Below are 27,182 nucleotides of genomic sequence, written 5' to 3' on the forward strand. Positions count from 1 at the left end.
AGTTTTGGGTATACATACAGAAGACTTATTGTTTGTTTTTGTCCAAATGAAATGAATTGCGGCAACAATCGAAAATATGTCGGTCACATCTGACATGGTCAGAGATTTAACAATCTGTCTGCCAGATTTTCAAAATAGCTAAACCAGACCCTAACCCCAACTCTTGTTGGCTGTAATAAAGTTAATCTGAGCTGCAGATTCATTATGATATATAACCTATGATTTTTTTATAATCTTCTCAGTTTTTGCCTATGATTATGTCACAGAATCTTGTCAATGCTTCGGTGATATTTCTCAATATATAATGATTTTGCTTATATATATCATATTTTTAATGATACCGCTGAAGAATGTTTGACAACCTTTTTTAGACTGCCTGCCTTGACAACTTAGCTGCCGTGTGCATGTTTTGTTACCTGGCAAACTATCTTTATGGGTCTGTGACACATTTAATATATCCTGTACCATAAATGTCAAGCGTTTTTAAAAATTTGGTCAGCCATATTGGTACCAGTCCGCCATACTGAAAACACATTAGTTTTCTAAATATTAACTAAAAATGTACACAGATGTTCCCTCCCAATAAAAAAATATGGTTTATTTATTTATTATCATATTTTCTATTGATGGAGTCTGTTAAAAATATAAGTCAATATGAATAAAAATGTTAGAAGTGTTAAAAATGTCAGCCAGCAGAAGGATGAAAAGATGTGTGTTTTTTCATCCATGAAATTCCGGTCTTATCAACTTGTTCAGCAATCTGATTCTTAAAGTCCAGCTGACCTTTTTGTACTTTTTGTTTCTCTTTGCTGAAAATAGAGATGGATGTGAAATGTCACAGGTGCTAATTAAGCTTTCATATTACATATGAAAGCTTATTGTTTCTGTTAAGATTATTATTGTTATTTTTTTTTTGTGTTTTGTCCACAAATCGGATTTCTCAGAATCTAACCATAGGATCGTTCTGAAACTTTTACCTATCCCCCCAAAAATGGGTGGTGGCTGTTGATTAAATATATTTTCAAAACGTTTTACGAATCCGAAATCACCGAATTTTACGAAGGAATGCATTTGACCTACAATGCTGTAACTCTGTGACTATTTGACCTATTTTACTAATTCTTTTTTCTTTGAGTATCTTGAAACATTTACTTCAAATCTGCAATTTCGGATTTTTTCATTTCGAAAATTCGTCGCTGTCATTTCGAACCGGAAGTTATTACCAATTTGACAACTTCTTTAATAGTTGTGCGATTTTCGTGAAATTTAGAATGTTAGTAGATCTTGCCAATGCGACTTCAATGATGTCCTTGGAAATTTTCTAAATTATCTCCCCTTGGTGAAATTAAGGATCAAAGTTTTCAAAAAAATCGTCGAAATATAGGTCAGAATGACCTAAAAAATAAATTCGATACTAGACAAGTAATTACTGATTCGTACACAAAATATGGAGTTTGTCGATCGAACCGGAAGTGCCACCATCTTTAAACGTGAAAAATCAAAAAGGCTTTTTTGCTATTTTACTTACAGACTCGGGCGTCATATTTTCGGAATCCTGGAAGGAATACCTAAAAATCTATCGGATCAGAATTTTGATTTCGGTCACGTGATGGTCACCATTTTTTTATTGAAAATGAAAAATAGAAGCAATTTGAAGGGCCGGGACTTTGGAACACAAGAACTCTCCTTCTAATTAAGCTAGAATGTTCCAACTTGGTGTAGGCGTTCACTAGGTCAATGTCATGATTGAGTTCAAAGATGAGCATTTTTTGCCGAGGGTAAGCAGAGATAAGCAAGCTGATTTGTTGATTCTTTAGGGCACGATGACATTGGTTATAATGAATGGAGGGCGATGAAACTCTTGTCAATCGAGAGGCTAATAGCTGGCCTGTTGTGTGAAATCATTGTATCATTTTTTATTCGAATTTCTCCTTTGATGTTTTCCGTGCCGACAAGGTTGTTTTCGAGTTTAGCTGGATTTGACTTCGCGCATGCGCTACGCTGGAACCAAAGGTACCATGAGTACTAAATTCCGGCGAGCAACTTTTCACGTTGGTACCTAGGTACCCTGAAAATTTCAAGGTGATACCTGCATTCGTTCAAGTCGTTTATTCTTGTCACCTGCCTTTCGTCGTTTTTTTTACGGCTTCCATGAGGGGAAAAAAGTGGAATTTCGCCGTGACACCGGCACCGATTGTCCGAAAACCATGAAATTTGGACACAATACGTCCATTACCACCCCGGACTCTGTGCCTTACCCCCATTTTGATCCCATTAAAAAAAAAGAGTTTTAGCAAAAAAACGATTTTCGGAATTTAATATTGGTTTTAACCCTGTACCCAGACAAGATATAGATATTATTATAATCCCTATGAAATATTTTAATTATTTACTGCTATAATATGAATTATCACTTATTCCCCGTTAAATAAATATCGGTCACCGGGTGCAGCTGTACAACTTCAAGGACCCTGGCTTCAAGTCAATTTACGGCTTCCATGAGGGGAAAAAAGTGGAATTTCGCCGTGACACCGGCACCGATTGTCCGAAAACCATGAAATTTGGACACAATACGCCCATTACCACCCCGGACTCTGTGCCTTACTCCCATTTTGATCCGATTAAAAAAAAAAAAGTTTTAGCAAAAAAACGATTTTCGGAATTTAATATTGGTTTTAATTAATTTTGAAATTGCAAATGCAAAGAGATTTTATCGCCTCTTCCGTATGTGATAGGTACTGGTACTATACACATTATCCTTAAAAGACAATTTTTTAAAATGACCGTAACGATGTATCGACACTAGAAACCGAAATCGCCTATTTTGACCTTTTTTGACTGCTGAGGCATCATTCCGGTGGTCCAAATCTCTGGAATTTCTAGCGGTTGGCTGCGCCGCGATGATATTTATCACATACTAAATTGAGAAAAATCCTCAGATATCAAGAACAATAAAAATTCGATAAAATACGGCAATTTTTTAAGCAAAAAACCTTTGATTGTTGGGGGCGGGTTTTGAATTTATTTTGAACGTTCTCGGAATCCAACACTCTTCTATTTTTAATATGTGATAGCTAGAATCCCAAGGTACATTCTGTGCATATTTGAAGGCAATCGGAGCACAGGAACGTTGCCTGGGCAGAGCAAATCAAAGGCTTCTTCGTCTTATGACCTTAAACACTGCGTATAAATTTAAAGTCAATCGGATATTAACAGCAAAAGGGGGGCGACGACAATATACGACCACATTTCAATGTGGGCCTATAAAAAGTAAATCATTGCCAATAGAAAAGACCCACCTTTCCCCCAACAACAACCATGTAATGCACTAGCTATAATGGGGATTTTTCTGGAACACAGCGAAATGGGTCTTTTAAAATGTTCACAAGTGTATCACAAGGAGGGTTTGCTTCTTCTCTATGGGACACCCGATACCACTTCTCAACGAGGAATTCAGTCACACAGCCAACACCATTTTGTATGTTTGTGTAATCTTTATTCAGTATAAATCAAGTAATACAAATAAAAAAAATACTTGGATTGATGAAAACATAATTTTTGAGAGTTATTCATACATGTAGCATAATTGTTCTTATTTAAAAAATGTACATGATTACATGTTTGTCATAAACAACATTAAATAAACAATCATGTTTCTTCACGATAACAGTAACAGTATAACAATTGTATGAAATATATTTTCCTTTATTTTTTTTTATTTTTAGAAAGGCCACTTCCTTGGTTTAAAATATATCATAAATTGTAGTTATCTAACATATACTTCCATGTATGTTTATCTAACAGATTACCACGTCGCCTTATCTAACAGAGAGTAAATGGTATACAATATCAAATTATAATCTACCAGCATTACTTGTTTCAGTAATTTAATCGTGTGTTATTCTTGTATTTAAGTGAGAAGAGTGAATAAACTATCATGGGTTGAAACAAATATATTGGAGTAGAAATAAACATTGTATATTGGTTTGCAAATAAATAATTGGTACAGATAATGCAATGTCATACAACATACTTTTTGGATTCGGTACAAATACAACCTTTTTATCATCAATGAAAATAATGTGATTTCAAAGTAACGATGAATAAAAAAACATTGCTTATATAAAGTACATGTAATTGGGTTCATTTAATTCACTTTGTATCTATAATATACATGTAGTATTAAACAATAAATATATTGATTAATGCCAATTCTATACAAATCTCATAGTTGTATTCATGTTTTCTTTACCATAACAAGAAACAGTACAACAGATTTAGTAACAATATATTCCTTTCTACATCCGTCAGAGTGGTTGATGATTCATAGATTCTAATAACCCCTTTTGAAGTTTATATGAAAGCTTTGATATCTGCTATGCAGATCTAGTTAATATTATGTCTATTTAGAAAGCCTTTTAACTCAAATGACTATCAATTGAGGGCATGCCCTGTGGTAAAAGCCACCTCAGGCCTCTAACAAATACAATGTAATTTGTATTTATCAGTTTATTGTGTCACAAGGGAAAAACAAGGTGTTTTATTAATCAAATTAATTTAATTTATGGGCAATTGCGTGTCTGCCCAAATCCACAAATCTTGCTCATGGGACGTAAAACATATAAAATATAATTGAAACAGATAATATTTTCAAGTCAGATTTAAACTGATTGAGTTTTGGTATGTCTTTGAAGGTTTGGAGGTTGTTTAATTCACTTTGTAGATGCCACTACATGCAAAGAGCGACTACTAAAAACTTAACTTCCACTAAGAAACACAAAGTTGTTTTTTTCTGATTAATTGATTGTAACTACCTTTATGTTTATTAGGTTGCTCTTCCATCCAGATACAAACCAAGGGCAAACAATCTTCTCTTCAACAAGCAGCTCATGAGGCCTAATGCAAGTAGTGTATTTTGGATGTGCTGAAGTCGTTCTATTTAACACTATTGATGTTTTCTTTTAGCAACAAACCAAACACCAGAGGGTTTGGTGCATTAGGGCCGGATATGCTTACATTGTCTTAAACACCAGATGCCATATCAAACTCATGACATTGTTAATTACTTTTGATATATTTTTCTTCTCCCGCCTTTCAAAGAAAGCAGGGCACTATTAAAATGGGTTCATCTGTTTGTCTGTTTTTGGGACACAAAAACTCTGCTCCTAATTGAGTTAGCATGTTCAGATGTAGATGTCCGTTAGGTGAAGTGGGATAACCAATTTGATTGGTTGATGCTTTGCAACACCATAACTAATTTCACTACAAAAAAACGTGACTAAGTTTAATCATAAACATTTTCTGTTTAGCCTAAGTTTAAATAAGCAGTTTGATTGAACAATGATTTACAAAAAGATAAATCTGTTATTGATTAATATGTGTCTTCTATTTATTTTTGGATTATGGTACTGTTTAATTCAGTAACTCAGACCAAATATACCTTGAATACAATTGAATCCTTAAAGGGACCATCCCAATATTGACACAGTCTCAGAAATAAAAGTCTGTGTCCGTATGAAATTTAAATATAGAGGAATGGTGTATTTACCTTGTCTGAAAATTTCAGCTCAAAATATTGAGTTGTGTGAACAAGATAGTTGCTTGACCTCTAATAGTAAGTGCAGAAGGACAGCGCTACACGTAAAACAAAAATCTACAAGATAAACCTGCGGACAAGACAGAAAATAGACATTGCACCAAATAAACAAATATCAAATCAAGTGAATGGATCCGGAGGCCAGCTGTAAGCGTCTACTGCACTGTACAGTCCCGGGCCTGAAGTGACACAGACTTCACTCAAATTTGAAAACAATCAGGAATACAAAAAAGACATAACAGAAATAATGCGACTAATCTTGACAGTGTTTGTCTACTCAATGGTGATAATCATCCAGTTGACGTCATGAGTTAGAACGTCATACAATTTTAACAATAAGGGCGATAATCCGAATAGAATCTCGGAAAATGCTAAAATAATAAGGTAGAGGATTTTAAGGGCTTTTATCAAAAAATTAAGCAGTTTTTTTCTCCAAAATATAATCGAGATTGGCCCTTTAACTCTTAGGTCACCCCATTTTACACTTCAGTTCTTTGGGAACACTCTACAAAAAAAAATATTTAAAAATGAAAAATACTTGGTTGCTCTTCTCAAATGCTCTGCGTTCTAAAGAGATGAGGCGCTAGTTATTTATCAGAAATGGGGTTTAACATCCTACTGTTCTGCTCCGACTGAACCCCAAAGAACTAAAAAATTAATACCTTTTTTATTTAATTTGCCTTTTCTATGAAGAAGAAGATGTTCTTGTGACAGACAATCAGAATCATTTCCATTTCTGCTATTATTACTATAGTTACGCGTGGTTGGCCTGACAACTTGAATGATATAGTTAATATACAATCGTAGGGTAAAATCGATTCCAATTAAATAGCGAATAATAACCAAATTAAATATCTTGATATATGATCACCTCCAGTATCAGTTGTGTCACAGAAAAATGCAATGGTCTATCAGAAAATGTGGTTAGACAAGGTCATTTACAGAGAGAGAGAGAGAGAGATGGGGTTTAATGTCCACTTGACATAAACCAAGTCATTTTGGGACTAACATATGGTTAAATTTTACTTCAATAATTCACTTGCGCGTAGGAGTCTTCAGCAGGACCCGGAGAAAACCCACAAGGCTGGACAGGCGACCCTACTCCTTGTCACGTACAACTGGGGAATCAAAATCACGCCAGTTGACTCTATGACAGACCTTATGATACAGCGCGCACATGCTAACCATTCGCCCATCCAACCCTCGCAATTACTTACAAATCATAGCCAAAGGAACCGGTACTTTCATAACATAACAAAACAGGAGGAGTTGGGGTGGGGTGGAGTATATAGGCACAGTGCCAGGAAACATACACATCCACTTCAGAGTGCCCAGAGAGCTAACTCTAAAAAATGCTAAATTCTTAAGGTAGTAGATGATGCTTCCTGCTAAGGCCCCCCACATGCACACACACACACACACTTCTTAATCAGTCCAATTATGGTTACACCATTGTAGTAAAATGTACTTGAACAGTTTTTGGATCTGTTTTGGTTAGTTCTTCAGATTTCTCTGCTTAAGTCAACATACTTCTGCTACTATTATCCTGATTAACATTTCGCCCAGCTTTTGCTTTTTATCAATCTTTCGTTGAACGCTTTCTACCACAGATGAAGCAACATTTGGCAATATTTGCTCAAAAGTATGTATGAGGTCCGGCATGGAAATCTTGAGATATACAAACTGAAAGTAGCATATAAACTTCTATTTATTCACCGTACACTTCAACATAATTAAAAACTCACCATCTGCTATCATTCTGGTGAAAATCATGAATATTCACCAAAACCTGGCAGAAAATGTAAATTCAAAAATAGTGTAAGGAACTATTTTCGTGGACAAGCAATTGAGGGGAAATATTTGATAGTTTGGTTTACATAAAAAAACACGCTTTTGTTTATGAAGCCCCAATTTTTTACTCAATCATCAACAAAAATTGTATGTTTTAGAATGAAAATCAAACATCAATATGTGAAGAACTCTGGTTTCTACTCTGTCTGAAAGTTTGAGATCAAAATAACCGTTTTTAAGGGTAATGTAACTTTTGCAGCGCTCGTCATTCATCCAGAGACCAGATAAATATGACTATGTGATTGCATTTCATAACATTTTCCAAACCTGGAAAATTCTAATGATCACTGAATAATAACAAAAAAGCAAAAGTGTTATTACGATTGTTTCTTAAAACTAAAGGGTTCCGAAAGCCTTCCATACAGATTATTGTAAGGATATATAGCCGGGATGGAAATATCTGGTGTGCTGGTGGTTTGCATCAATCCTCAGCATGTCAATTCCTCCAGCTTCCAGAAGTATTAAGTATTGGAGAGCAATAATGTGATAAATCTGAATGCAAAAGGATTAACATGACTAAAAGACTGTGGTTTGGATAGGGTGGAAAAAAATTGACTAAAAAGAAGGACATACGTGTGCACATATCATGTCCACCCGTACAAATAACTACAGCTCTCGCCGTCTAATGATGAATGAATTGAATACATCATACTACGTCATCATCGGAATTGTCACATGAGAATTGTATTTATATCTAGGAAGTCTAGATTTTTCTGTCATGTGCTGTCTCGAATTTAAATATAATGTCTGCTGACTTGGTCATGGGGAATTCTGTTTACATAGTAGAGGTTTATGGATTCCACGCCTGAGATCGCGGGTTTGATTCCCTACACGGGCATCCTGTCACACGTATATATAGGACATCTCTTTTAAGGAAAAAAGACATCACTGTTATTTTTATACAAATGGTTAGAAGTATCTCATCCACAAATAGCCACTACATAGATATACCTAGCATCTCAAAATCCTACATTTTGCCAGTTAAAGGGTGAGATTACGACTTAATTAGGGCCATAAAATGTAACATTCTGTCTGCCCATTGTCCTTAATGATTCATTCCTAAAATGTATTAATAATAGATAATTGTGTAAAAAAAAGGACGTTTTTATGTCTCAAGAGAATTTTTAAGAGGTTATCAATCATTGGGATATATGTTGTTAATCCTGGTGGAACTATTTACACTATCTGGGTTCATTGAGTAGTAAAACTGGTTCATTGTCGGCCATGGTTTCGTATTAATTATCGGATTGACGACAAAATACGCCTAGGGGTTGTAATCCTTGCATGTTTGAAAAGAATTGCTCGATTGTGTTATTGACATGCTATTTGTATCTGACAGAATTGATAAAAATCTTCGCATGAAGACTCCGGACAATTGTTCGTACGACATTATCGACTTATATTTTAGAGCGAACTATAGGACAGATCTAATTGCATCCCCCCTGACTCGGAAAACTCAATTGCGTCATTTTATTCTTCCAAGATTTAATTATCAAGAACTGTCAAGAACATGTAATGGTTTATTGTATCTTTTGTAGAAAGGAATTTTCCAATTTTGAATTCTTTATATTTTTTTATTCGTCTGTCACATTTGTAAGAATAAAGATGATAAATTCACTTAATGTAGAATATATTTGCAGGAAAAAAAGAGATGATAGATACAGTATGTTGAAGATAATTGTCTTATTGACATTGAAGAATTCATACATTCTAGATCGTCTCAGATTTTGCAGGATATAACTGTAAACATCTTGATTGTCCTAGGGTGTAATTATAAACTATAAACATCTTGTCACAGGGTATAATTGTTAACATCTTGATTGCCCCAGGGTCTAATTATAAACATTTTCATTGTCCCAGGCCAGGTTGTAATTATAAACATCTTGATTGCCCCAGGGTGTAATTATTAACATCTTGATTGCCCCAGGGTGTAATTATAAACATCTTGATTGCCCCAGAGTGTAATTATAAACATCTTGTCCCAGGGTGTAATTGTAAACATCATGATTATCCCAGGGTATAATTGTAAACATCTTGATTGTCCCAAGGTGTAATTGTAAACATTTTGATTGTCCCAGGGTGTAATTATAAACATCTTGCCCCAGGGTGTAATTATAAACATCTTGATTGCCTCAGGGTAAAATTGTAAACCTCTTGATTGCTCTGGGGTGTAATTGTAAACAATTACCTAAATCGAAGTAGATTAGCATTTTAATTATGCAAATTAAATCCCAGAATGTAAAGAAGTAATGTATGATACAAGCTATATGAGTTTTTCATCTTGAACAAAATATGAAATGTGGTTTAACGTTCTACTTTTCTACACTAACCCGTGTAATGAAGACAGACAAACACCATACTGTGTGCTGTGAAGAAATATTTTGCCTGTGCAGCTGCATTTCTTTCTATTCTTCATCAGATTCTGTCACAGGTTCTTTAACGGGCATGCCAACATGTATACAGTTTTTCATCCAATCTAAATAAATAGATGGGGATCATGTGGCTAAGTGGGTAAGATGCTGGCTCGCTAGCCTGGAGAACGGGTGTTCGATCCCTGCATTGGCCGAGAAAGTTCATCCAGATTTTCAGGCTTGGTTCCCCCTTGTCAGTGATGCAGGAGAGCTGTCTAGTCCTTCGGATGATACGAAAAACCAAGGTCCCCATTATACATTGGAATGCACGTAAAAGATCCCTTAGCAGTTGGAATTCGATATAAGAGTAGGCGATAGTGCTGCTGCCCGAATAAAATTTCCCTCATAGCACACTGTATGGCGTATGCCCAGTATAGGAGCAGAACAGTAGAACGTTAAACCCCATTTCATTTCATTTCTAAATAACTAGATGCTTTTTCAATGTCATCCCCTATGTTTTGCACCACTGATGGGAAAGCAGGCTGGAAAATCAAGATTGAACCTGGGACCTACTTCATGCCGACAGACCTAGCATGGAAGTCTATTTGACCTACTAATTATTTTATTATCCCTCATCAAATGAAGTTAAGGTCATTATTTAAATGTGCACAGTCTCATCTCGGTTTTGTTTCTGGAACGTATCTCATAAACTGTTTAAGATATCTATATGGAACTTTCGCTGAATAGAAATTTCTCAAATTGAATCATTTTGTGTTTCCATGGAAACTAATTTAATTGATTTGTTGGTAATCAAGGCCTTGATTACTGATTTTTTTTTTGTTGGTTCAGTAATATGAATACTATGTTTTAATGCAGGACCCAGGCATTGGATTTCACAAAATTTCTTCTGGCCACTGCACATATGCAACATTGTTTTTAAGTGAGTCGAAGCAGACCTTAACCTGCGATCTGTCAATTCTCCAGACCTTCTGTCATGTTGGCCAGTTATGTTTTTGTCATAATTTTTTTTCTTGCCATCTTTTGACAAGTTGAGAGAAGAGAATTATTAAATCATTCAGGTTTTTCTTCGTTTTTCTTGTTTCGGCTTATCGCCTTACTTGACACAGACTCATTATTTCTACTCCTTCATTTTCCCTCCGTGAAAAGTTTGACACTTCGCGGAGACAGTGGAATTATACAGAAGAATTGTGGGGAGATAGTTGTCAAAGGTTAGTCATCACTGAGTAAAATGATTGAGTGAATCTCAATGACTTGCCCGTGGCTATTGAAATTATAAAGAGACTCTTTATAGTTCCAGATTTTACAGTTTTTGAAAATATCCATTTCTAGTAAAAGTGCACATTGGTGGTGCAGCAGTGAAGGTGAAAGCGTACGGCGTGATGGGTAGCAAATTTTTCCTTCTGAGCTCTTGTTTATAACACCCCTTGCTCACTTCCTCATCTGGCTCCACCTATGTCCAGTTGCCAGGTTCAGACCAATCTGTTTAAAAACCGATCTATATTTCGTTTCGTTTTTATACGCCCACATTTTCATGTGGACGTATTATGCCGTCGCCCCTGTCCGTCCGTCTGTCTGTCTGTCTGTCCACAATTTGTTTGTGGACACTCTACAGGTCACAATTCTTATCCCATTTTAACGAAACTTGAAATATAGGTGTATCTCCAAAAGATCTTGGCTGCTTTCGATATTGGCATGTATCGGATCGAAACTTCATGGATTATGGCCCCTGATTGTACGAAAAATCGTGTTTTTAGCTTGTGGACCCTATAGAGGTCATAATTTTTATCCGATTTAAAAAACCGTCTAATTATATCACCGTTACACCATAAGGACGACCGAGTTCGAATTTCGGCCCAAAATTGACGGACAAAATGGCCGCCGTTCGTTCTCAAATAGCGTAAAAATATGGTATATCAAGGTCGTGGACCCTATAAAGGTCACAATTTTTATCTGATTTTGTTGAAACTTGAAATGTAAGTTTATAACCCAAAGATCTCGGTTTCTTTCGATATTCACACATATTGGACCGTAACTTCCTGAATTATGGCCCCTGATTGTACGAAAAATCACGTTTTTAGCTTGTGGACCCTATAGAGGTCATAATTTTTATCCAATTTAAAAAACTGTATTATTATATCACTGTTACACCCTAAGGACGACTGAATTCGAATTTCGTGAAAATCAACCCAAAATTGACAGACAAAATGGCCGCCGTTTGTTCTCAAATAGCGTAAAAATATGGTATATTGACCCTATAGAGGTCACAATTTTGATCCGATTTTGTTGAAACTTGAAATGTAAGTTTATAACACAAAGATCTCAGTTCCTTTCGATATTCGCGCATATTGAATTGTAATTTCCTGAATTATGGCACTTGATAGTAGGAAAAATCACTTTCTTGTTAGCTTGTTCTCTATCCATCTCTCGAAAATGTGGGCATATCCTGCCTGGCAGCCGCTGGTTTATACTTTCGATGGCCTAGACTACATGAAGATCAGACCAGTTGTACTTGAAGGTCACGTCAGGGGTGATACGAACAGCTTTTGACCCTATGTCGTCAGACATTGATTAATCAATCAGTGTTGACATTTCTAGTGGTTTACCCACAGTTCCGTGCATCACACCGTGCATCACTGGCTAATCCATCACTTCAACCAGAATGCCGGTAATATCACTTCAACTAGAATGACAGTAATATAACAACTCTTCCAGTTTCTAATGTAGTAAAGATAAGTAAAAAGAAAAACGAAATTTTGAACTATAAAAAAACAAAACGAAATAGGATCTGTTTTAATTAGATGGGGTTAAGACAAGCATGGGATACAGGGAGAAGCGGTCAGTATTACCTAGAAAAAGTTTTAGATTACTGGACATATTTAACATGATGAGATGAATCCAGAAGATTCAATACCAAGATGAAACTGAACAGTGAAATTAATTGCAGGGGAAAAAGGTCAATGTTCATTTGGTGCATGCGCAGTAATCCGTGCTCAGACCAGTTAGAGTTTATACTACGAAAATTTAAAGAACCGGTCCTGGTACCGTTCCGAGACCACCTCACTTCAGTGGGCCAGATTGGCACCATACCAGGCGCGGCATGCTTACGTTTGACCCGTTTACACTACAAAAAAGTGAAGCGTGCCGTACCTGGTACCGTGCCTGGTACACTTAAAATTTGTATAATGTAAACGGGATTAATGAAGACCGGTATACACCATGAGATAAAAGCTGCTTGGACCGTAAAACTACCGTCTACTTTTATTTTGATTCTCAGCTGTCAGGAGATCTTTACCTTTGTTTTAATAGTACACACTATGAGATAAAAGTTGCTTGGACCCTTTTTTTTAATAATAGTACACACTGGATTTCGTTTTTTGATCCCATATTTCTTGTCATTACAAATTATTGAAAATTATTGAAAATCATTAATTTACTTGATTTTTACCCTGTATATGATAAGTGTTGAGTTGTCTTATTTTGTTTTTTATTTTTTACTCAAGTTTTATTCCAAGGTACATTTTTTCAAGTTTCTTGGTATTTCTTAACTGCCTTCTGGACCCAGCATTATAAGTTATCTGGGTGACAGAAGACAATAAAATTATTTTCAGTTTCTGCTTTCAATTGATTGATGATTCTCCAGGGCTCGAACCTTTTCTGATCTTTTCAAAGTTTGGTGTATAAATTTTACTCTCTGTTTTCGCATAATCCCCTTCGGTGTTGTGTCAGTTTTTAGTGCCTTTAAGTCCAGATTGTCTTAATTACACCTCTGTGAATTGTCGTTCTACTTAAAAAGATATTTTTTATTTGAATGGATATTCTGTGTACATTTATGTGTCATCGGAGGCTTGAATAAAAGCCATGTAATATCTATATCACATGCAATATAAAAGAATTATTGCTGTACCAGTCTAAACAAGAAGGATGAGCTATAAATTCTTCGGGGATGGGGGGTGGATGGGTTAAAGCCCAAAATAAACTTTGCAGATATCAATAATTTCGCTTTGTCCAAATTTGGTGTCAAATGTTGGCTTGTGTGGTTGTCAAGCATAAAATGATCTAGCTGGTTGTACTCAACTCACTCCAGGATTCGAACCCCAAACATTCTAGTGAATTTACTCAACTTTCAATCTCTGTTTATGAGAAATATCTTTGATCCAGAAACACAAAACTTTGCCTATAGTTTCTTATGAATGTATTTGATACATTAAAACAACAAAAGTTTTATAAAGGGCTATATTTTGGTTAAAATAAGCCGAACAATTTTGAGTAAATTCTTAACTTAAGCCCGAGACTGCTTTGTGAACTCGAGGCCTGTGGCCTACTGACCTGGTTTAAAGACAAAAATGGGCGTTTTGGTAGTCTAATGTAACGTGTGCATATATATACTTCATGTGTACATATGGTGGTCTGGGGTTTGATCCCGGTATTGGTCAAGATAGTTCCTCTTGTCAGTGGTGCAAGAAAAAGCCCCTATTCTTTCAAATGGGATGATAAACAAAACCGAGGTATGCTTGTGTAAAAAAACCCAAAAAACCTTGACAAAACTGCATGGATATACCTGATTTTATTGGCTCTTTTAGTGCAGGAAAGTAGGTTGTTAAACCCCATTTCATTTATAAAGGAAACATTTGAGAAACCTTGAGATGTTAATGAAACACATCACATGAATGGTACAAGCTATGATAATACTGATAAAAAATTGCATTCTTTTTGAGTTGGAATGTTTTCTGTAATCAATTTTAGTTTGCCTCCAGAAAGGCCTTGAGACTAGGTCATCTTTGTTGTATTCCCTTAACATGTTTCACTTTGGGGTCCTGCTCAAAGGCTTTGATAATGCCACAATGTCTACAGAGAACCAGTGCCATAGGACAGCATTAACCCTTTGAAGTAGAAAATAGAAAAGATAGCCAGAAATGATTCCTGATTTCTTGCTTTTAAATGATTGATCATATTATCAAAAGATGTGAAACTAACCCAAGAGAAATATAGATAATAGAAATTTAGATGCACCAGATATAAGGTGTTATGACAGAAGAAGCCCTGGTGGCTTACAGAGTAAGGTGTGGCTCATTCACCAGGAGATCTGGGGTTTGATTCCAGTGTTGACCAAGAAAGTTTCTGAGGATTGCAATTGTTGGTTAGGAAATGTGGTTTTAAACTTCTGCTTTTTTCACCAATCGAGCTATGAGGGAAATTTTACCCAGACAATGGCATTTCTGTCTGCTTTTCACCAAATTCAAACGTCTTAGGGTGTTTTTACATGCAGGTCAACATCTACACGGAACATGGGGTTGTTTCATCCCATCTGAACAACTAGGTGCTGTCCTTTGCCAAGCCCTCTATTCTGAACCACTGACAAGGGGAAACCATGCTGAAATATATTGATGATTGCCTGGTCAGTCAGCCAGCCAATACATTACTCAATCAGCCAGAGACGATCCTCATTAAAGTTCCATATGATAGTCCAAAACTTGACAGGATTTTAATGAAGTTCCTTCGCCTTGCAAAAGATTTTCACAGATTACAAGGTTTTCACTGAATAATGTTATGGGATATTCTTCAGGGTTTTTTTTTTCAAATCTTGTTCTAACCATAATTTTTTTTTCAGATGTGAAGACACAGTGTTTGAAGAGCTAGTTAATCAAGTAAGTGAAAATATTAATCATTAATAGAATTTGGCCCGGGCAGTGGCACTTCTGCCTAGTCTTCTTCAAGCTCCTTGTGCACAGTATACTGTATCAGCCGAAAGACAGGTGTCAAATCTGAACAGTGTAAACCAGACTCCTTCTCAGCTGACTCCAAGATTCGAGCCCATGACATTCTATGATTTAACCATAAAAAATGGGTATTTAGGTCTAATGTGGGCACTTATATATATCATCTATACCAGTCATGTGAACTACCATTTGTACATATGTTAGTCCCAAAATATTGAGTGCATTTAAAACCTTGGCTAATAATTCCATTGAATACAATCTGAAATAATTTTTTTTACACCATTTTTGTGGGAAACGTGTAAGTGAGCATGTATTGTGGAACTAGCTGCCATAAAGAAAAATATTATGTTCCCAGCAACTAGGGTGATTTATCAACATTTGTACAAAGTGTTGCAAGCAGTGTTATGTTCATCACTAAGTGATTAGGTTTCGTTTGAAGACAATAAATCATGTTTAGCAATAATAAACATGGTGATGCAAATTCTGGTGTTGAAAGTTTTATCTTCTGAAAATATGCATCCACTGCACCTTAAAAAAGAGAATAGCAAAAAAACAAACAACATTTGACATAGTTAACTCTCTGTTGAGGAGGCCACTTCTATTTGATTAAAGGGGTATTATGGGATATTAGATAAAGAGTTGACAGTTCTCACTATAATAGTTAAAAAAATAGATAACGTAGATAGAATATGCTAAAAATTTCAAATTGCTCCACTATGAACCAAGATATTAGCGATTGAATTTTAGGCCTAGCCTCGATCATCATTACTAAAGTTGGTACAATAAAAATACCATCAATGAGTGTTGAGTAGCAGATCAGATTCAAATCCAGTGAAAATCGAACACATAAGATGGCAGGGAGAGTTGATTAAGGTCTTTTCATGTTAATAATTGAAAGAAGACCTGCGTTAGGCAGATTTAGATCTTGCATAATGTATGTTTAAATTTCCATTTCATTGGTATCAAGTCATCTGACACAAACCATGTTAGGCACAATTTCAGGTTTTGCAGGTACAATTCCTCTGTTACCTGTTATTTTGGTCGATCCCTGCATTGGCCGAGAAAGTTCATCCAGATTTTCCGGCGTGGTTCCCCCTTGTCAGTGATGCAGGATGGAGGGCCTGACAAGGACAGCTGTCTAGTCGTTTGGATGGGACAAAAAACCGAGGTCCCGTGTATATATTGGAATGCACGTAAAAGATCCCCTGGCAGTTGGAATTCGATATAAGAGTAGGCGATAGTGCCGCTGCCTGGGTAAAATTTCCCTCATAGCACACTGTATGGCGTATGCCTGTCTTCATTAGCCCAGTATAGGAGCAGAACAGTAGGATGTTAAACCCCATTTCATTTCATTACCTGTTATTTTGGGGGGTTGGGGCCAAATGGTTTAACACTGTCTGTCATTGAGTGAAGTGGCGTGGTTTTGATTCCCTGCTTGTACTTTACAAGGAGTAGAGTCGCCTGTCTAACCTTGAGGCCAGTCTACCATTAGCTTCAGTCAGAACAGAAGGATGTTAAACCCCATTTTATTTCATTTTCAACCTCTGGTTTCCTCCCATTGATAAAGACTCCTACATGCAAGCAAATTATTGAAATGAAATATTAGTCCTGAAATAAACTAGTTTGTGTCGAGTGGATGTTAAACCCCATTTCTCTCCATCTCTCGTCTGTCAATTTGTCTGATACAGATTTGTATTTTATCAGTGTTCAGTTGTAAGATACATCTATTATCATTACTCCCTAGTCTCATAAGTTGTTGTTTACTCACTTCCCCCCCCCCCCCTTAACCGGTAGATATATATACATCTATTAAGGGTTTTAATCAAAAGTACGAATTCTAAATCTGGCGCTGCTATCCATGTACAGACCAAACTGTCTGGTGCAAATAAATCTTAATACATTTAGGGACTTTTTGTTTAGAGAGGTGATTTTCCTTGTTAAAATAAATCAACCTAGAAACTGACTTAACTGCACTCAACTGTTTTATGTCTGCTTTGAAAACCCTGTAATTAGAATGGGACAAGTTATGTCATATGCAAACAAAATATTTGTTGATTTTTCCTTTAAGATGGGTTGTGAGGTTGGTTGATACTGAAAGAAAGCAACAGGTCAAGTTATGTGAACTTAGAAACATTATTTAAACTACTTGACAGAGTTCAGACAGCAGTTTATAGATTTGTGAAATTTAAGGCGTGATTTATCCTTTTCCTTGCTTTTTTGCCATTCTTACTTTGATGGAAAAGGTGTCGGACTTGGTCTTGTTTAAAGACCGTGTGTTGGGTGATGTCTACTTTTAGTTATGCAAGTGGTGGTGGTTCTAATCCCAGACTTGTTCATGACAAGGAGTAGGATTGCCTACTAAACCTTATGGGTTTAAACAGAGTTATCCAGTTTCCTTCCTCTGGTCATAACATATGTTAGTCCCGTAATGACCTAGGCCCAATTGAGTTTCTCTCTCTGTCCCTCACATCCTCTGTCTTTGTTCGTCTAACCCTCCCTTCTTTCCCTTCCTCCCTCCATCACTCGGTTTATCTTGTCCACTCGCAGCCTCACCCCACTGTTTCCCTCTTCCACCCCCAGTCTCAGTCGCTTATCTATCTCCCTCTTACTGTTTTTCCCTCCCTCTCTCCTCCTTCTCACCCCCCACAGCTGTTTCCCTCTCCCACTCCCCCTCTTTTCCCCACTTGTCTCTCTCCTCCCCCCCCCCCAACTCTATCTCTCTGTTTGGTTGGTTTATATGAATTATTTCTACTGATCTCATGTTTTACCTATTATAAACATTAAAGAAGAAATATTTTGATCAACAGATAAGATATTTTATGTAAACAGACATTAATATGAAAAACTTCCTTTTCTTTTATTGGATATTAACCCATTTCTACTTACTTTTCCATTTCCTTCATATACCTCATTTAGAACTTGACATTCTGACCTTAACATGTCTAAAACTTCTTATCCTTGCTGTAATTTAAAGCGAACAGTAGAATGACTTGACATGAAGGTGTCAAGATTCCATTGCATTATGTCGCGGGTTTCGATTCCCCTAGGAGCGCTATATTCAAATTTATGCAACACTTTACCATATTAGTAGTACGAGCTGTTTATTATTAGCCATAAGTTTGTGCGATGGTGTTAACATATTCTTCTGTTATTCCTGGCCTACTGTTAGAATTGGCGAACACAATTCCCACACGGGAAAACAAACCACATTAACAATAATTAAAATAAGAATTATGCTATTTTTGTGATTGCTGATCGTCTTATTTGGAGAATTTGTGCAATTAGATATTAAATACTCCACTCCTTAATCATTTATTTATTTATTTAGGGGGGGTGGATGGCCTAATGGTTAGCATGTGCGCGCTGTATCTTATGGCCTGTCATTGAGTCAACTGGCATGGTTTCGAATCCCCAGTTGTACGTGACAAGGGGAAGGGTCGCCTGTCCAACCTCGTGGGTTTTCTCGAGGTCCTCCGGTTTCCTCCCACTGCTAAAGACCCATACGCACAGCGAATTATTGAAATAAAATTAAACCACATGTTAGTCCCGAAATGGCCTAGTTTGTGTTGAGTGGACGTTAAACCCCATTTCAATCTCTATTTATTTATTTATTTTCCGATTTAGCCAGACTGTCTACCATTGGACATTAAATGAAATGTGAGTTACCCTCCAGTGGTTTCTTGTCAATGAAAGTAGAAAACCAACAACATCCGTGTACCAGTGTTTGTATTGTAATTAAGGATGATTATTGTCTGTGAGAGTTTATCACAACTTATTATTTAGACATATTTTTGTATTGAAAGTGACGTGTTAAACCTTTTAGGTTGAGATCTGATCTGGATAATGGTTTAGACAGATGATTGTTATTAACTCGAACCTCCTACACAAAAAACAATGAGCACAGGAAGACATTAATACAATAATTGGGTAGAATTTCTATGTACAGTAGAATCTGTCACTTCCGACATCTAAATACTACAGCATTCTGTGAAATCTATCATCATTATCATGTCCTGATTTTGTTTCCTTATTACCTCAACCAAAAAAGTTTTTATAGTCCAGAATATTCTGAATTACGACATCAATCAGCGGTCCCGTCACACAATTTGCGTTGAATTAATATTGGATAATCCGGCCTTGGATCAGTGGGTGTTAACCGACAAGCAATCACCAATCAATTATCGGTGAGATTAAAACATGTGTCGGCCTTTGTTGATTATCTTGCTTATTTTATGATCTCTTGTAAGAGAGTGCTTGGTATTTCATATGAGTTTCTCATGTCAAATACAACGACGTTATATATAAATTGCAAAAGTAAAACAATAACTCGTTTAAAAAACGCTAAAAGAAACATAAGAAACCATATTATAATAGGCAGGTACTATTGTACTGTGACCCCTAGTAATCAGTTTTTTCATTGGCTGAAACATGCGTCTTATTTGTCACTCCAATCATATCTCGTGTACTATATTACAAAATGGCTAGCGATGTCGGTACAACTTCTTACTTCAATACTTGTGTAATACTATTTGGTAATTTATGCAAAATAACATTAGGCAGATATAAGTGCACCAGAAGATATGATTTATAATTTGATAATACTTATGTTTTATTTGTCTTCTCCATTGTTTTCAAATTCATAGACAAGGAATGGAGAAATATGATGGCTGAAACAATATTGTTATCTTTCATATTATTGATTCTAAGTTCATAACCCAAATTATAGCTCAACTGGCGTGGTTTCGAATCCCTGGTTGTACGTGGCAAGGAGTAGGGTCGCCTGTCCAACCACGTGGGTTTTCTCCAGGTTCTCCGGTTTCCTCCCACTGCTAAAGACCCCTACGCGCAAGTGAATTATTGAAATAAAATTAAACCATATGTTAGTCCCGAAATGACCTGGTTTGTGTCAAGTGGACGGTAAACCCCATCTCTCTCTCTCTCCAAAATATAGCAAGTATGCTGGTTATTTAGATACCTTAACGCAGCTATAGTTTAGTAAACATGTTTGTCATTTCATTTTACAAGGATAAATTGTTATTGTTTGAAATACACGTGAGTGGAAAATTACTAATTAGCCTACGCCATTCGGCACTTATAAGAGAGAGCGGGGCTAGAATAATTTTAGACACACATTGGATTCTTTAGACGACCATTTCACGATGTAGTGGTTTCCTGAGTCTAGCCACGCTGGTTAGACTTTTACAGGACTGGGGTTTGGTAGAAAGAGATTTTAATTTTAATTGTAACATGCTTAAGGGTGAATCTTGTGTTTTGATTGGTCGATTAGACACTGTCTATTGGACAATAACACCCCTCTAAATTAGAAAAATCACTGCGTATTAATATTATGCGTACTACTTTAATGGTGATAACCACAATGGAGACAATCAATTTTGATCTCGGTACATTAGATGAAATATTTGGAGATATGCCCGAAGATGAACTTGAAACGCCAACCCCCTTGTCAGGTAACAGCTACAAACAACAAAATATTCAAAAATCTATTACAGAAACATAAATTTTGTTTCAAAAACTACTTTTAAAAAAGTGAAGTGAGAATTTTAGGTTTTTTTTGGTATGTCTGTACTCATACGGCTACTATAGCAACCAGACGATAAGCAAGCCAAATCTAACATGAACAGCCATTTACCCCGCTACGTCACGACGTTTTCATTACGTCAAAATTGATTTCTTTGGTTTTTACGTCACTAAAACCGATTTGCAGTAAGACGAATTTTGAAGTTTACACAATAAAATAAGTTCTTTAAAAATTCTAAAAAATAGCATGTTACAATGTCAATAAACCCCTCCTGTTTCGCATTTAGAGGGGTGTTATTGTCAAATAGACATGTCCTGAGATTTTACATTAGAACCCGTGACGCAGGAGGACTCCTGTTTTCTGTCCAATCGAAAAGACTAGTTGCTATTCCTTGACATGCGGTTTAACATCCTACTTTTCTGCGCCAACTGGGCTAATCAGCAGTTTTTCCAATCTCACTTCATCAAATTCCAACTGCGAAGGGTTCTTTTACCTGTGGGGGTTGGGGGCAAAGAGTAGGGTTGCCTCTCCAACCTCATGGGTTTTCTCCGGGGTGTCCGGTTTCCTTCCACTGCTAAAAACCCCTACACGCAAGTGAATTAAGGAAATAAAATTGAACCATATGTTAGTCCCGAAATGAGCTAGTTTGTATCGAGTGGATGTTAAACCCTATTTCTCTCTCTCTGATGGATTGGTGTGGACACAAGACCATTGTGATTAAAACAATATTAATATTTACACCGGATGACCTTTAGGTAGATGACTCTATTCTGATTGTTACAAGGTCTTTAACTACACATAGTATTCAATCAAATGATTTATAGCCCAGTTGATTAATTAACCAGGTTACTATAATAATCTATTGTAGTTTAATTGTCAAAATAACACCTTTTTTCTTGTCAAAATGATGGATTTATTTTAAAGCAACACAACCATCTTTAACACTGGTATTGAGGTCCAATGCACTGAATACCCCTGCTTACTGTAAGATCCTTATTTTAAAGGAACACTACCATCCTTTTATGCGATAAGAATACCACTTGAATCTCCCTGTAACACGAATACTGATTACATGGTACAACAAGATCTTTATATATTGTACAATCAGACTTCAATATAACACTGTAATATTGAGTACAGGGAGACTGCACCACACACAATCATTTATACAAGACAGACCTATGGACAAGACACAATGTACAGACACAACAAACAACAAACACACAATATCAGATCAAGTGAATGGATCCAGAGGCTAGAGCAGTAAGCGTCCACTGTGCTGTACAGTCCATTGTAAGGAACCATGCATATATCCACATCCACTGAGTTATCACATGAGCAAGAGCACTACTTGAGTTTAAATTAGTATTACCTATTCTTTGAAAGTAGGTAGAGTCTTATCGTCTGGCCGGTCCGGGAGGACAGAAATTTCTAAACTCTTCCGAGGATATTGACAAATCTGATAGTGTGTAATGGGTATATGTACTGCGGAGAAAGTGGATATAGCTGGTAAGCAGGGTCATTACACAGATGACCTGTGAATGCCATGTAAAACAAGGTTTTGGTCGTGTCCTTCCTTCCTTCCTTTCTGGCTAGGGTTAGACTTCACAATAGATGACATTTCTGTATGCAAATGACTTGTCCAAACATATCAAAACACATGCACTATAAACAAATATAAATACACTTTACACTTTATGAGAACTTACGCCTAGACATTCAACTCATCCGGTTTCCTCCCATAGTTGAAGCAAATTAGATTCTCCTGTTGTATATGACAAGGAGTAGGGTTGCCTTCCAACCATGTGGGTTTTCTCTGGGTCCTCCGGTTTCCACCCACTGTTAAAGACGCCTACGCACAAGCGGATTATTGAAATAAAATTGAACCATGTGTTAGTCCCGAAATGACCTAGTTTTTCGAGTGGACGTTAAACCCCCATTTCTCTCTATCTCTCTCGCAAGCAAATTATTTAAATAAAATTGAACCATATGTTTAGTCCAGATAGTTTGCATCAAGTAGACTTTAAACCCTGATCTATCTGTCTGTGATTGACAGGAATGTGTTTGAGGATGTATTATACCAGGTTATTAAGGTAATCATGATAACGAGTAACAACTGATGTTTATATACAACTGTTCAATCAATCATTGTTTTATTTTTTTTACCTTTTATCTGTCAGTTGTTACGATTACCGGGTGATAAATGTAACAAGCGGAATGGTTTAACTGTTTCTCTTCTGTGATCTTGATGGGTAACAATATAACAATAAAAATGTGTGTTTTCTCCTACTCTTTGTTAATTAAAACTAATAGAATTTAATCTCTTTTATCTACTGTGAAATATTTACTAATATTAAAGATTCATTATGTAAGAGCTAACATGTTTGATATATTCGGTCAAATTTTTATTCGCCCAAATATATTCGCCTAGTGTGTCTGGTTCGCAGAAGCAATCGTCCGATTTTAGAATTCATTAGCCAATCACCACTGATGTTGAGAAGACACATGATTGTTTGAAGACATGGTCGCTGCCATGTTTTTTCATGTGACGTGAATGGTGATGCAATGAATTGGTGAATCGGGTGGAGAATTCGCCTAGTGTGTTCACTTATTCGGCTGCAATTCAGTGCTGATTGATTCGACCAGGGTGTCCACGGCTTTAGAGTTGTCATAGATATCCACCAGTAAACTGGTATATCTGTCTATATTAGCCAATGTGAAAAGGAATCCTAAAAAGAGAATTACAAATATAACCAGAGACAATACTAGACGATCATAAAGCTATAAAAACATGTAGCAGAAGAGAATATGCGTCACACGTCGGCTGTGGCAGGTTTTCCCATGTACTTTCCCCATTTAATCAGCGACACATATCGCTGCATAGTACTACACTTGGGCAACTTCAAACAGATATATTTCATGCAATTATTGCATACATCATTTTGAAGGTATTGAAGTGGAGAATATTAAGATAACAACTCAATTTTTAAAATTTCCTCATTGTGACTCATTTTCCTAGAACGGGTCACATTTATAGGATGTTTAAAAAAAATTCTGCTATTGATTTAAATTGAATTTAAACAAAGGATGCCACATTTATGACATTGAATGGAATAAAGTCTAAGCGTTTGTGATATAAATAGACACCTGACATTTCCCTACGTTTTTCTTTGCCCAGTAAATAATGTGCAGCTGGTTTGCATATTATACAGGTTAACAACCTTTTTCTTAGCTTCTGTTCTAAAATCTCAAGTCGATCTATTACTCCATTTAGATATAACTATTGACAGAAATAAAATTGAATGGAGTTTAACATCCTACTGTTCTGCTCCGACTGGGCTAATGGTATGCTGATGTATTTTTTTAAAAATATTAATGAAGTCTGGCATTGTTGACACTAGTTAACACCTGTTATTAAATGCAGGAGGACCAAACTACATGCAAAAGAAAATCGATAAGAGAAATCTGCAGACAAGACAAACTACACAGACATTGCAAGAAATAAACAACAAATATCAAATCAAGATGTTAGTTACGTTGAAATGAAGGGCAGACAGTTGCTTGTTTACGTAATTTTGGGAAAAAGTTAGAGCTGGTGGACGAGAGGAGAATTAACACTAAAGATAATGGAGAAATTAATGGTGTCATGTGGCAGTCAGACATCAGTTGTCTGTCCACCTTAATTGGTAGCGTGGATTGAAGTAATATTTTGATAAAATCAAGGGGGACAGTGGGACAGATAAAACACACTAAGAAAGGGGTTTCTTTTTCTTGTCTATCCAGTTGTGTGTGTGTAAATATTTTCTCTCTTCCTGATAGACCCAATCAATTTTATTTTCAGTTCTTCAGGGTCTTTTTATAGAGATCATTCGAGACACATGAACAATGCTTCGTTTAATATTTCAAAACATAAAAAATTGTAACAAACGGTAAAAGATTTTGAGTAACAAATTAGTCTAGATGAGGTTTTTTTCCTAAAAAAATAGGTGTGGCCTTGATAGTGCATTACCACTCCGCTCCTCCCACAAATCCTCAGGGGATCAAGTGGGTAAGGCGCTGGCTCTCTAGCCTGGAGGTCGGGTGTTCGATCCCTGCATTGGCCAAGAAAGTTCATCTCGATTTTCCAGCGTGGTTTCCCCATGTCAGTGATACAGAACGGAGGGCCTGACAAGGACAGCTGCCTAGTCGTTCGGATGGGACGAAAAACCGAGGTCCCGTGTACACATTGGCGTGCACGTAAAAGATCCCTTGGCAGTTGGAATTCGATATAAGAGTAGGCCGTAGCGCCACTGCCCGGGCAAAATTTCACTCATAGCACACTGTATGGCGTATGCCTGTCTTCAATTAGCCCAGGTTAGGTGCAGAAGAGTAGGACGTTAAACCCCATTTCATTTCATTTCATTTTTACAAATCCTCAGCTAACGTACAGGTTTTTAGATATTGGTGCAAATAACCGATTCTGTGGAAAGGTTGAATATTTATTGCCAGAAATTGTGATATAGATATTCTCGACACCCATCTCGATTTATTACACCAGATAAACCAAGTTCGTCAAGTTTTTGTGGTAGTAAATAAAGTCGTTGATCTGTTGCTAGGCAGACATATTAGATCAAGATGTGTAGCAACATGCGGTAGACAACATGTTTATATCAGATCGTATTTGATGTAAATTCTCATGGTTCATAGAAGGAAGTTATTTGATAAATTTGTTATTTTCTTGGTTCATAGAAGGGCATTATTTGATAAATTTGTGATTTTCATACAAATATAGGCTATAAATAATACAGTGTACAGGTTTTTGGAAAATCCAGTAAGGACATAGGTAATAGTTAAATGATGAACTCTACAATTACAGCCATACATATAGTTCAGGTTTTGGGGAAATCTAGTCGGATGAAAACTAGTTAATATAGTTGAATGAAATCTGCTGTCATTAATTATAACTAGAAACAACTATTTAACTATATTTGACACCATTTCTCTCATTTCCCCCATTTGATATAACATTTCCCCCATTTGATATAACATTTCCCCCATTTGATATAACATTTCCCCCATTTGATATAACATTTCCCCCATTTGATATCATTTCCCCCATTATGATTTAATACCATTTCTTAGATTTTATATCATTTCCCCTATTTAATATATCATTTCCTCCGTTTGATACCATTACCCCCATTATGTGATATCATACACCAATTTGACTCTGTTCCCTCTGACTTGAGTGAGTGAAGAAGTATCTTTTATATTTCTTTGGTTCCCTGATTATGGAACATGTTGCTTGATTTTGTAAAGATTGCCTTTAAGATATTAATTACATCAAGATGTCCATTAAGGACAGCATGCCAGTTAGTGTTGGGATTTCGCCTGTATATTCCGGACATGTCCTCCGCTACTTTATAAACGTTCGAAAACGTCCGACCAGGAATAGGAATATAGTGTACTGAGTGTACAATGTATATCTACCATTCAACCTTGATTATCGTTAATAATAGGCTGGATTGATTAGATAATTAAGTGATCAATGTATTTACCATGTTATACCATCTAAACACCTACATGTATCTTGATTAACTACTTAATCTGCCTTGATTGACTGACTTAATCCTTTGTCGGACAATTCATCAATCTAATCCTGAATAGAAGTTGATGCTAATTCTCCTTTGTCGAACTATGTATCAATCTAATAAGAGTGATTATAAACCTAATCTACGTGATTAGCGTGGGATTTCACCATTGTCGGACATTTCAATCTCCTTGATGTCTTACATAGACATTTTGACAGAATCACATACTTTATGCAACATTCTGTTAGAGAGCTTTACATCAAAATGAAATGAGAGGGGTTGGATGGCCGAATGGTTAGCATGTGCGCGCTGTATCATAAAGCCTGTCATTGAGTCAATTGGCATGGTTTCGAATCCCCGGTTTTACGTGACAAGGAGTAGGGTCGACTGTCCAACCTCGTGGGTTTTCTCCGGGTCCTCCGGTTTCCTGCCACTGCTAAAGACCACTATGCGCAAGCAAATTATTGAACTAAAATTAAACCGTATGTTAGTCCAGAAATTACCTTGTTTGTGTCAGTGGATGTTAAACCCTCTCTC

The 27,182-nt window shown here is 36.4% G+C and overlaps 1 protein-coding gene across 2 annotated transcripts in view; it reads left to right on the forward strand.

Annotated features, from left to right (window-relative positions):
* Positions 1–27,182, forward strand: part of LOC126807867 (polypeptide N-acetylgalactosaminyltransferase 5) — a 210,202-nt gene that overhangs the window by 57,460 nt on the left and 125,560 nt on the right. For both annotated transcript variants that reach the window (XM_050532719.2, XM_050532722.2), the window contains exon 3: positions 15,428–15,464. The gene's annotated coding sequence lies outside the window, so the exon portion shown is untranslated. The remainder of the gene's footprint in view (positions 1–15,427; positions 15,465–27,182) is intronic.

This window comes from Patella vulgata, chromosome 9 (assembly GCF_932274485.2).
Source record: "Patella vulgata chromosome 9, xgPatVulg1.2, whole genome shotgun sequence".
Taxonomy (NCBI): domain Eukaryota; kingdom Metazoa; phylum Mollusca; class Gastropoda; family Patellidae; genus Patella; species Patella vulgata.